The following is a 12,853-nucleotide window of genomic DNA, read 5'->3' on the forward strand; positions in this document are numbered from 1 at the left end:
TGTTTGCTTTCCAGCCCTAAACAGAAACGCCTGACTCAGCACTGTCTGGGAAAATCAGCCTTTGATTCAAAAAGATGTTGTTCAATGATGGTGTCACAGTCCCAGCCATAGCATCAGCCCACCAGGAAGTCTGAGGAAGGGAGGCAGGCAGCCAGAAGGACAGAACTTTCTTCTCACCAGGAAGTACCTACCTCTAAGCGAGAGATGGATCACTTGGTGCCACCAGGGGAAAGATAATTTAGCCATTGTGTTCACGATTAAGAAGCATTCCTCTTTACTCATGGAAGAGTTTCAGTGTCACTACCGCCTGGAACCAAATGAAATCCTCCCGAGCCATGGTTGGGATCGAGAATTAACCACAGAACATGGTCACAGTGAGTTTGTGGCCTGGGCTGGACACTCTGTAATTGAGCTTGGGTTGAGACCAATCTTCTCCACAGTCGCGGTGGCCCTGTGCCATTAGTATGGTGCCCATGAGTGGAGGAGGCTGCAGCTCACTGAAGGTGCCAGCCGTGAAAATGGCTCAGAAGAGACGTCGCAAACAAGCTGCTGTGCTCAGGCTCGGGTCCATGCTGTTGGTGGCCAAACAGGACAAGTCAAGGTCGTAGAACTGAGATAGGCTGGGACCTGGGACCCTTTACTGGAGTGCTTGCCCTTGCACCCGGACAAACGTCTCCTCGAGCAACAGAATGCAAAGCACCTATAAGGGACTGAAAATCACTGCACGCATGCACCAACTACCATTTCTGAGGTGCTGAGAGCAAAAGCAGGGTATTATGCATGGTCCCTGCACATAGCACTACCAAGGGGGCGGGCAGACCCCCTAAGCCACCCCTCCGGCCTAACCCACTGATATGCCCCCACCCTCATCCCATTTAAGGGACCAGCCTGTCCTCCTCATAGAGCGAGCGAGGGCACCTGTTACTTGTTTTCCCTCCCTTGTGCAGCAGCGCAAGTCCCAGTAAAATGTTGCCTGAATTCCTCATCAATTTCTATTGATTAAAGAGTTCAAGGACCCGGGTCAGTAACAGAACAACTTGGGACTTAGGGCATTGCCCAAGGAGCATCAGCACTTGGGGTTCTAGTGACCAGGCAAAGAGACCCTCCAGGTGTCTGAGCACACCCTCCAGTTCTGCCAGGGTATGTTGGCATTTCTGCTGCTCGCCTCAGCAGTGGCCAGAGGTTTCTTCTTCTCCCTGTCCTCCGCCAGGGACTGCACTTCCAGCTCTGGAGCTGCCATCACGACCCCCAGGACTGAACTTTATTCTTGCAGGTAATTTAATGTTTTCTTTGAGTTTGGGGGAGGGATAGTCAACTCCGTTTATAAAAGGATGTATCCTGGGGTCCAAGCAATATAACCAATTGGCAAGGGAGAATGTTTGTATTAGAGAACAAACAGACCCTAAGTGCCGATTTTAACGTGGTTGATTGGTATTTATTCTTTAATAACTCATAACTCAGGCATCACTTCATGTAGGAAGCCTATTCTGAATTTCCCCACCCTCATCCAAAGACACTGAGTCAGCAAACCAGGATGTATGGTCACCCTCTATAAAGTTATGTCTGAATCTCAAAGTACTTACCACACTAATCAATCTTCTGTAATCACACAATCAGAAAATGATAGAATGCAAAAAACAAAGTATGGTGTAGGGGATGGTTGATTTGGATATTCAGAAATGTGTTTACCATTGGATATTTCATCCAATGGTAAACACATTTCTCTAGAGCAGACTGCCTCGGTTCAAATTTAAGCTGTCTCACTGACTGTGTAATATTGAGCAAGTCACTCAATCTGTGCCTCGGCTTTCCCCATCTGTAGAAGAGGAATAATAATAGTATCTACCTAACAGGGTTGCTGTGAAGATTAAATGAATTACTTGTGCAAGATGCTTACAACAGTGCCTGAAGCATAGTAAATGCTACCTAAATATTACCAATTATTATTATGGCATGTGGTTGGTCCAGTAGAAGAGGTAGAATTTGAAAGGGAGCTGAAGGATAAGTGTGCTAGGTAAAGACAGCTGTTTACCAGTATGCGGGGACACACTTTTTTAAGGCTGTAAAGGTTAGCAGCTAAGGTGATGTAAATAGTTGTTTTCATTTTATTTCTACTGGTCTACATTCACTGCTTTGGTTTGGGAAAGTAATTCTCTGGTTTTTGGCCCAGTGGAACTTAAACTCCACTTCCCTTCTCCTGAGCTCATGACAGACACTGATATGTTGATAATGGTATCTTTTCCAGTGAGCAGATGAAGCCTCAGAATGCTTCTCACCATGGCCCTCCAGAAAGGTCCTGCCAGTGCGACTGAAAAGACAAGAACACATATGCCATTCCCAGGTGAGTCCCTCGTTTCACAGCAGAGGGACCTGGAGCCTAGAGAAGTGAAGTGACTTGCCCAAGGCCACACAGCCAGCCAGAGCAAGAACTGGAACTTGGGTTTGTCCCCTCTTTTGTTGGTATTTGTCTTGCCATCATGTATGGTGGTATTTATTTTCCTAACATATCACTTGGTTAGCTTAGTTTCTGGTTAGAATGGCCCCTGCCACCAATTACATTGATGTAGCTTTAGATGGTTAAATATACATATATATAAAATATACGTGTGTGTGTATGTATATGTATTGTCAAAAGTTCATAAATAACAGAAGTAAAACCAGTGAATCATTGAAGTAGTAATCAGTAAAAGTTTATTGTGCACATACCACAAAGACAGTTCATGAGCCAGAAGCACTCAAACCAAAACATGGAATGAGGCTCAAGGTGTACTGTTAAAAAACAAATTATATACTGGGAAGGCAGTGACTGTTTATTCTTCACCATGATTGGTTATAATATTAGAATAAATGATAGGGAATTGGTTAGTGGCCACCGCATATCAGTTTGGAGAAACAGTTTAAGTTTTGCTTATGATTTTCAGAGGCATAAGCAAGAAATGACCCAGGTCAAGTTAGTCTTGCAAAATGAGCTAAATTAAGCTTTGCTTGTATGATTAAACTGATTCTGTCTGCTCAGGGACTTTTCCAGGCGGGTCTCTTTGGTTTTGATTTTAACAATATCACATCGTATATTTATTACATTAAAGACATATGGCTGCAAATAATTAAAAACAAAAGGAAGCAAGGTACAATCATTCATCCAGGAGATGCCCTACAACACTGTAGTGAAATTCATAAGCCTTGCTTGCTCTGCAGCAGTGCTGATGGCACTATCTATCTGGCTTAACCAAATTACTGTGGCATGATCTTGTAGTCAGGTTGCAAATGAAGGACTCCAGGCTAATCAACAGCAGACTGAGTGTACTTAGAGCTTCGTGCCTATAAGCATAAATTGTGATATTTTACTGCTTTTAAATGATGCATGATGAAATGATTGAAGACATCATTACATGGAACAATATCCAACAGGGAATGTGATATTTTTAATGATTTAGCACTTTCAGCTCTTATGGGAGTGTTAAGTACTTTTACTGAAGAACTGTAGGGAAGTGGTGTGTTTTAAGATTAAGACTGGATCTAGACAAACAGTGGAGTCTTGACCATATCACAGACATGTTCAGGGAACCTGGCGAGTGGGTGAAAGTGGAGGGTCTAGCTCTCAGCTGGATCTGAGTGATTTAATTAGCATTGCTGAAACCCTAGTAAAATGGTTCTCAGGCTTGGCTGAATATTAGAATCACCTGGGGAGCTTTTAAACCTCCCATGCTGGGGCCCCCTCCAGGGATTGTGAGTTAATTTTCTGGGTGGGGCCAGGCATTGATGTTTCTAAAGCTCCCAGATGGTTCTAATGTATAGGCACAGAGGTAAACAAATGGTGTGGTCCTTGAGGAGCAAATACATCAGCCTTTTTTGGATCCTCCTCCTTTATTAACAACGCTGGTGTAGGGATTGCTGTGAGAATAAATGCAGGAGCAGAGAGAAGGCGAAACAGGTAGGAGAATACAGGGGAGGGTCAGCAATTTCTCAAAACCTTCACCTACTTGTTCAGAGTTTCAAAACTCTCCTCATAGGTGAATCATTCCATACAATTTCTAAGGACAAATCATGTCTGGAATATGATCCTATGCCTCCTAACCTCGAATTGCAAAAAGGACTTGATGTATCCATCAATCCGTTCACTTAATGAGCTTTTACAAGAATACCTGGGGCCAAAAAACAGTATGTGCTCTCCAGAAGCAACACCTACATAACTTTTTGGAAATTGACACAGGAGAGGCACAGAATATGCATATATGGGCAATGGACTTTTCTTCTTCCCTCTCCTTCTTTGGAGCCAGTTACTGTCTCTGGTTCACGAAAACGTAACTCAGGACTGGGAGGATGGTATTGCCTTTGCATAATAAGGTGCAAGAGATAAAACTACCAGAAGGGCATATTCGACCGCTGATGTTCTTGGACACTTTGCCTGTTGGCTACACCAGGACATGAACCCCTTCCCTTTTTTTTTTTTAACATCTTTATTGGAGTATAATTGCTTTACAGTGTTGTGTTATTTTCTGCCATATAACAAAGTGAATCAGCCATGTGCATATGTATATCCCCTCCCTCTTGAGTCTCCCTCCCACCCTCTCTATCCCACCCTTCTAGGTAGTTGCAAAGCACAAAGCACCAAGCTGATCTCCCTGTGTCGTGCAGCTGCTGCCCACTAGCTATCTATTTTACATTTGGGAGTGGATATATGTCCGTGCCCCTCTCTCACTTCGTCCCAGTTTACCCTTCCCCCTCCCCATGTCCTCAAGTCCATTCTCTACATCTGCGTCTTTATTCCTGTCCTGCCCCTAGGTTCTTCAGAACCATTTTTTTTTTTGATTCCATATATGTGTGTTAGCATATAGTATTTGGAGGTTCCTTAAAAAACTAAAAATAGAACTACCATATGACCCAGCAATCCCACTACTGGGCATATACCCCGAGAAAACCATAATTCAAAAAGAGTCATGTACCACAGTGTGCATTGCAGCACTATTTACAATAGCCAGGACATGGAAGCAACCTTTCCTCTTTTTTGATACTACTTGGAGCCGTACTTCCTCAGCCCTGATCTCTCACGTTCCTCCCATCCAGTGGTGAAAATTGAGGTTGCAGAGAATGACAGTAAACCCTCCCTGGTCCTGCATGTAAGAGTTGACAGGGTGAGGGCCATGAGGAGGTTGAAAGGACTGAGGGGCTATGGGGGATTGGGCGGAGGGGGTATGGAGTAGGGGTAGCTACTGAAATGCAAGCCGAACCCCGCAGGGAGGCCTATCCCATAAGCCCACTAACCACTGAATGAATAGATTTTCTCACCTCAATCTCAGGTACAAGACTGATTGATTGTTCTTTGGGATTTTGTATATTTGTTTGCTCTTTTGTTTTTATTTATAGACTATATTATATTACCTTTCACAACAATGATGGTTAGTGCTGGGGTAATAAAGGCCATAGAATTTCAGAGAAAGGTCAGGCTCCAGTCAATAACCAAAGCTTCAGGAAGCTGAAATGCTGAAAGTCACTAGAATTTCATAGACTATAGACTTTTTAATTGGAAAAATCACTGGAGAGACTTCACTCCACTCACTAATTTTCTAATGAAGTGACCTAACTTCTAGAAATAGTGAGGGAGTGGGGTCGAGATGAGATGAGACAGAGGGAACCTTATAAGCCACGCTCTAAGAGGAGGGAAGACATAAGACCCACTGGAGGATGGAGAAATCGGCCGCCTGGTTATTCAGGTTTGCTTTAACCTTGGGCAAAAGTGAATTACTTTAACAAAAGAGACTGAAATATTAATATGAACAAGATGTAAAGCACTTAGATATGGCTCATGTTAGGAAAAAATATGAGATCAGGGAAGTTCTGTGAGGGATAAGGCAGAGGAGAAGCATTGCAATTTACTTGGAAGTGAGACCTTCCCATATAAACTTAGAAAACAAAAGGGTGACGCTTCTTCCTTTTCCTTTTTCCCTCTTCGCTGCTCTCCCCCATTCTCTCTCTCCTCTTCCCGCCTCATCGCTTTCTCCAGTCCAGTGTCATCACTGAGTGGGAATCCATGTTGAGTGACATGAGGCTCTCCTCAGTCAGTGCTTCCCTAGTGATCAAGACCGTGCCATCCAGGGAATTAACCTGCCATGTGTGTGGGGGTGGCTGTGCAGGCAGAGGCTGGGAAGGTAGGGCATAGGGAGCTCTCACCTATATTTAGCAGTCTCCCTCTGTCCCACACTCAGACATCTGGGTTGAGTGCTACCTCTGTTAGAAATAAAAATACAATAATAAAAAGGAGCAATTTGAATTTTGAATTTCATATGGAAATGATTAGAAGTGTGAATATTGTCAATGGAATATGTCATCATTGCTACAGAAATAGGCTTTGTCATTACAGTAAAGGCAACTGTAATTTTATTTTGGAACTCCTTCTGCCTCCTCTTTCCTTATAATCTCCAAGAAAATAATTGAAATTAAAAATTGGTCCACTCTGCCCTGCTAACCCCACCATTAAATCTTCTCAATACTATTATGTTCATGATTCTCAACATCATAATTCAGAAATGAATCAAAGAGAACCCAGGGCTTCCCTGGTGGCGCAGTGGTTGAGAGTCTGCCTGCCGACGCGGGGGACACGGGTTCGTGCCCCAGTCCGGGAGGATCCCACATGCTGCGGAGCGGCTGGGCCCGTGAACCATGGCCGCTGGGCCTGCGCGTCCGGAGCCTGTGCTCCGCAATGGGAGAGGCCGCAACAGTGAGAGGCCTGCGTATCGCAAAAAAAAAAAAAAAAAGAGAACCCAAACACTGAAGTTTTCTCTCAAGGCCTTTACAAGCTCCAGAATTACTGTTGGGGTAATTTAATCCCTAGGAACAACCAGGCTACTGATATTTTGGTTAGTCAACTTTGACGATGCAATGTATCAATACCTAGAGGATAGCGGTCTGTTTCATGGTAGAAAATTGGAGTCCTTACTTCCAATCAGAAGTATATGGACTCTTGATGAGATACAGTGAAGCTTCAAAACCTGGAAAAAGTGGGTAAAAATATATAAGGTTTGTTTCCTTCAACATATCGAAAAGGTTCTATCCTTTTTTTTTTTTAAGTTTATTCCCAGGTATTTTATTCCTTTTGATGTGATTTTTTTTAACATCTTAATTGGAGTATAATTGCTTTACAATGGTGTGTTAGTTTCTGCTTTATAACAAAGTGAATCAGCAATACATATATCCCCATATCTCCTCCCTCTTGTGTCTCCCTCCCACCCTCCTTATCCCACCCCTCTAGCTGGTCACAAAGCACCGAGCTGATCAGCCTGTGCTATGTGGCTGCTTCCCACTAGCTATCTATTTTACATTTGGTAGTATATATAAGTCCATGCCACTCTCTCAGTTTGTCCCAGCTTACCCTTTCCCCTCCCCGTGTCCTCAAGTCCATTCTCTACATCTGTGTCTTTATTCTTGTACTGCCCCTAGGTTCTTCAGAACCTTTTTTTTTTTTTTTTTAGATTCCATATATATGTGTTAGCATACATCTCACTACAAATAACTCAATTTCATTCCTTTTTATGACTGAGTACTATTGCATTGTATATATGTGCCACATCTTCTTTATCCATTCATCTGTCGATGGACACTTAGGTTGCTTCCATGTCCTGGAAATTGTAAACAGAGCTGCAATGAACATTGTGGTACATGACTCCTTTTGAATTATGGTTTTCTCACGGTATATGCCCAGTAGTGGGATTGCTGGGTCATATGGTAGTTCTATTTGTAGTTTTTTAAGGAACATCCATACTGTTCTCCATAGTGGCTGTATCAATTTACGTTCCCACCAACAGTGCAAGAGGGTTCCCTTTTCTCCATACCCACTCCAGCATTTGTTGTTTGTAGATTTTTTGATGATGGCCATTCTGACTGGTGTGAGGTGATACCTCATTGTAGTTTTTTTTTTTTTTTTTTTTTTGCGGGACGCGGGCCTCTCACTGTTGTGACCTCTCCCGTTGCGGAGCACAGGCTCCGGACGCGCAGGCTCAGCGGCCATGGCTCACGGGCCCAGCCGCTTCGCGGCATGTGGGATTCCCCCGGACCGGGGCACGAACCTGTGGCCCCTGCATCGGCAGGCGGACTCTCAACCACTGCGCCACCAGGGAAGCCCTTCATTGTAGTTTTGATCTGCATTTCTCTAATGATTAGTGATGTTGAACATCCTTTCATGTGTATGTCGGCAATCTGTATATCTTTGGAGAAATGTCTATTTAGGTCTTCTGCGCATTTTTGGATTGAGTTATTTGTCTTTTTGATATTGAGCTGCAAGAGCTGCTTGTAAATTTTGGAGATTAATCCTTTGTCAGTTGCTTCATTTGCAAATAGTTTCTCCCATTCTGAGGGTTGTCTTTTTGTCTTGTGTATGGTTTCCTTTGCTGTGCAAAAGCTTTGAAGTTTCATTGGGTCCCATTTGTTTATTTTTGTTTTTATTTCCTTTTCTCTAGGAGGGGGGTCAAAAAGGATCTTGCTGTGATTTATGTCATAGAGTGTTCTGCCTATGTTTTCCTCTAAGAGTTTGATAGTGTCTGGCCTTACATTTAAGTCTTTAATCCATTTTGAGTTTATTTTTGTGTATGGTGTTAGGAAGTGTTCTAATTTCATTCTTTTACATGTAGCTGTCCAGTTTTCCCAGCACCACTTATTGAAGAAGGTGTCTTTTCTCCACTGTATATTCTTGCCTTCTTTATCAAAGATAAGGTGACCATATGTGCGTGGGTTTATCTCTGGGCTTTCTATCCTGTTCCATTGATCTATCTTTCTGTTTTTGTGCCAGTACCATACTGTATTTATTACTATAGCTTTGTAGTATAGTCTGAAGACAGGTAACCTGATTTCTCCAGCTCCATTTTTCATTCTCAAGATTGCTTTGGCTATTTGGGGTCTTTGTGGTTCCATACAAATTGTGAAATTTTTTGTTCTAGTTCTGTGAAAAATGCCATTGGTAGTTTGTTAAGGATTGCATCGAATCTATAGATTGCTTTGGGTAGTATAATCATTTTCACAATGTTGATTCTTCCAAGCCAAGCACATGGTATATCTCTCCATCTGTTTGTATCATCTTTAATTTCTTTCATCAGTGTCTTACAGTTTTCTGCATACAGGTCTGTTGTCTCTTTCGGTAAGTTTATTCCTAGATATTTTACTCTTTTTGTTGCAATGCTAAATGGGAGTGTTTCCTTAATTTGTCTTTCAGATGTTTCATTATTAGTGTATAGGAATGCAAGAGATTTCTGTGCATTAATTTTGTATCCTGCTACTTTACCAAACTCATTGATTAGCCCTAGTAGTTTTCTGGTAGCATCTTTAGGATTCTCTCTATCATGTCATCTGCAAACAGTGACAGCTTTACTTCTTGTTTTCCGATTTGGATTCCTTTTATTTCTTTATCTTCTCTGATTGCTGTGGCTAAAACTTCCAAAACTAAGTTGAATAATAGTGGTGAGAATGGGCAGCCTTGTCTTGTACCTGATCTTAGTGGAAATGGTTTCAGTTTTTCACCATTGAGAACGAGGTTGGCTGTGGGTTTGTCATATATGGCATTTATTATGTTGCGGTAAGTTCCCTCTATGCCTACTTTCCGGAGGGTTTTTACCATAAATTGGTGTTGAATTTTGTCAAAAGCTTTTTCTGCATCTATTGAGATGATATGTCATATATTTTTTCTCCTTCAATTTGTTAATATGGTTTATCACATTGATTCATTTGTGTATATTGAAGAATCCTTGCATTCCTGGGATAAACCCCACTTGATCATGGTGTATGATCCTTTAAATGTGCTGTTAGATTCTGTTTGCTAGTATTTTGTTGAGGATTTTTGCATTTATATTCATCAGTAATATTGGCCTGTAGTTTTCTTCCTTTATGACATCTTTGTCTGGTTTTGGTATCAGAGTGATGGTGGCCTTGTCGAATGAGTTTGGGAGTGTTTCTCCCTCTGCTATATTTTGGAAGAGTTTGAGAAGGATAGGTGTTAGCTCTTCTCTAAACGTTTGATGGAATTCGCCTGTGAAGCCGTCTGGTCCTGGGCATTTGTTTGTTGGAACATTTTTAATCACAGTTTCAATTTCAGTGCTTGTGAGTGGTCTGTTTATATTTTCTATTTCTTCCTGGTTCAGTGACGGAAGGTTGTGCTTTTCTAAGAATTTGTCCATTTCTTCCAGGTTGTCCATTTTATTGGCATATAGTTGCTTGTAGTAATCTCTCATGATTCTTTATATTTCTGCAGTGTCAGTTGTTACTTCTCCTTTTTCATTACTGATTCTGTTGATTTGAGTCTTCTCCCTTTTATTCTTGATGAGTCTGGCTAATGGTTTATCAATTTAGTTTATCTTCACAAAGAACCAGGTTTTAGTTTTATCGATCTTTGCTATCGTTTCCTTCATTTCTTTTTCATTTGTTTCTGATCTGATCTTTATGATTTCTTTCCTTCTGCTAACTTTGGGGTTTTTTTTGTTCTTCTTTCTCTAATTGCTTTAGGTGTAAGGTTAGGTTGTTTATTTGAGATGTTTCTTGTTTCTTCAGGTAGAATTGTATTGCTATAAAATTCCCTCTTGAAACTGCTGTTGCTGCATCCCGTAGGTTTTGAGTCATCATGTTTACATTGTCATTTGTTTCTAGGTATTTTTTGATTTCCTCTTTGATTTTTTCAGTGATCTCTGTGTTATTAAGTAGTGTATTGTTTAGCCTCCATGTGTTTGTATTTTTTTATAGCTTTTTTCCTGTAATTGATATCTAGTTTCATAGTGTTGTGTTTGGAAAAGGTACTTGATACGATTTCAGCTTTCTTAAATTTACCAAGGCTTGATTTGTTACCCAAGATATGATGTATCCTGGAAAATGTTCCATGAGCACTTGAGAAGAAAGTGTATTCTGTTGTTTTTGGATGGAATGTCCTATAAATATCAATTAAGTCCACGTTGTTTAATGTATCATTTAAAGCTTGTGTTTCCTTATTTATTTTCATTTTGGATGATCTGTCCATTGGTGTAAGTGAGGTGTTAAAGTCCCCCACTATTATTTTGTTACTGTCGATTTCCTCTCTTATAGCTGTTAGCAGTTGCCTTATGTATTGAGGTGCTCCTATGTTGGGTGCATAAATATTTACAGTTGTTATATCTTCTTCTTGGATTGATCCCTTGATCATTATGTCATGTCCTTCTTTGTCTCTTGTAATAGTCTTTATTTTAAAGTCTACGAGAATTGCTACTTCAGCTTTCTTTTGATTTCTATTTGCATGGAATATCTTTTTCCATTTCCTCACTTTCAGTCTGTATGTGTCTGAGGTGGGTCTGAAGTGGGTCTCTTATAGGCAGCATATATATGACTCTCAGTTTTGTATCCATTCAGCCAGTCTGTGTCTTTTGGTGGGAGCATTTAATCCATTTACATTTAAGGTAATTATCGATATGTATGTTCCTATTACCATTTTCTTACCTCTTTTGGATTTGTTTTTGTAGGTCTTTTCCTTCTCTTGTGTTTCCTGCCTAGAGAAGTTCCTTTAGCATTTGTTGTAAAGCTGGTTTGGTGGTGCTGAATTCCCTTAGCTTTTGCTTGTATGTAAAGGTTTTAATTTCTCCATCGAATCTGAATGAGATCCTTGCTGGGTAGAGTAATCTTAATTGTAGGTTTTTCCCTTTCATCACTTTAAATATGTCCTGACACTCCCTTCTGGCTTGCAGAGTTTCTGCTGAAAGATTAGCTGTTAACCTTATGGGGATTCCGTTATGTTATTTGTTGTTTTTCCCTTGGTGCTTTTAGTATTTTTTCTTTGTATTTAATTTTTGATAGTTTGATTAATATGTGTCTTGGCGTGTCTCTCCTTAGATTTATCCTGTATGGGACTCTCTTTATTTCCTGGACTTGATTGACTATTTCCTTTCCCATATTAGGGAAGTTTTCAACTATAATCTCTTCAAATATTTTCTCAGTCCCTCTCTTTTTCTCTTCTTCTTCTGGGACCCCTATAATTCGAATGTTGATGCGTTTAATGTTGTCCCAGAGGTCTCTGAGACTGTCCTCAGTTCTTTTCATTCTTTTTTCTTTATTCTTCTCTGCAGTAGTTATTTCCACTATTTTATGTTCCAGGTCACTTATCCGTTCTTCTGCCTCAGTTATTCTGCTATTGATGCCTTCTAGAGAATTTTTAATGTCATTTGTTGTGTTGTTCATCATTGTTTGTTTGTTCTTTAGTTCTTCTAGGTCCTTGTTAAACGTTTCCTGTATTTTCTCCATTCTGTTTCCAAGATTTTGGATCATCTTTACTATCTTTACTCTGAATTCTTTTTCAGGTAGGCTATCTATTTCCTCTTCATTTGTTTGGTCTGGTGGGGTTTTACCTTGCTCCTTCATCTGCTGTGTGTTTCTCTGTCTTCTCATTTTGCTTAACTTACTATGTTTAGGGTCCTCTTTTCTCAGGCTGCATGTCCATAGTTCCCTTTTTTTTTGGTGTCTGCCCCCAGTGGCTAAGGTTGGTTCAGTGGGTTGTGCAGGCTTCCTGGTGGAGGGGACTAGTGCCTATGTTCTGCTGGATGAGGCTGGTACTTGTCTTTCTGGTGGGCAGGACCGCATCCAGTGGTGTGTTTTGGGGTGTCTGTGACCTTATTATGATTTTAGGCAGCCTCTCTGCTAATGGGTGGGGTTGTGTTCCTGTCTTGCTAGTTGTTTGTCATGGGGTATCCAGCACTGTAGCTTGCTGGTCGTTGAGTGGAGCTGGGTCTTAGCTTTGAGATGGAGATCTCTGGGAGCGCTTTCACCGTTTGGTATTACATGGAGCTGGGAAGTCTCTTGTGGACCAATGTCCTGAACTCGGCTCTCCCACCTCAGAGGCACAGGCCTGACACCCAGCTGG

The 12,853-nt window shown here is 41.3% G+C and overlaps 1 pseudogene; it reads right to left on the bottom strand.

Annotated features, from left to right (window-relative positions):
- Positions 1 to 274: 274 nt before the first annotated feature.
- Positions 275 to 1,246, bottom strand: LOC116752559 (annotated as a pseudogene).
- Positions 1,247 to 12,853: the final 11,607 nt, after the last annotated feature.

The sequence above is a fragment of the Phocoena sinus genome, chromosome 4 (genome assembly GCF_008692025.1).
Source record: "Phocoena sinus isolate mPhoSin1 chromosome 4, mPhoSin1.pri, whole genome shotgun sequence".
NCBI lineage: Eukaryota > Metazoa > Chordata > Mammalia > Artiodactyla > Phocoenidae > Phocoena > Phocoena sinus.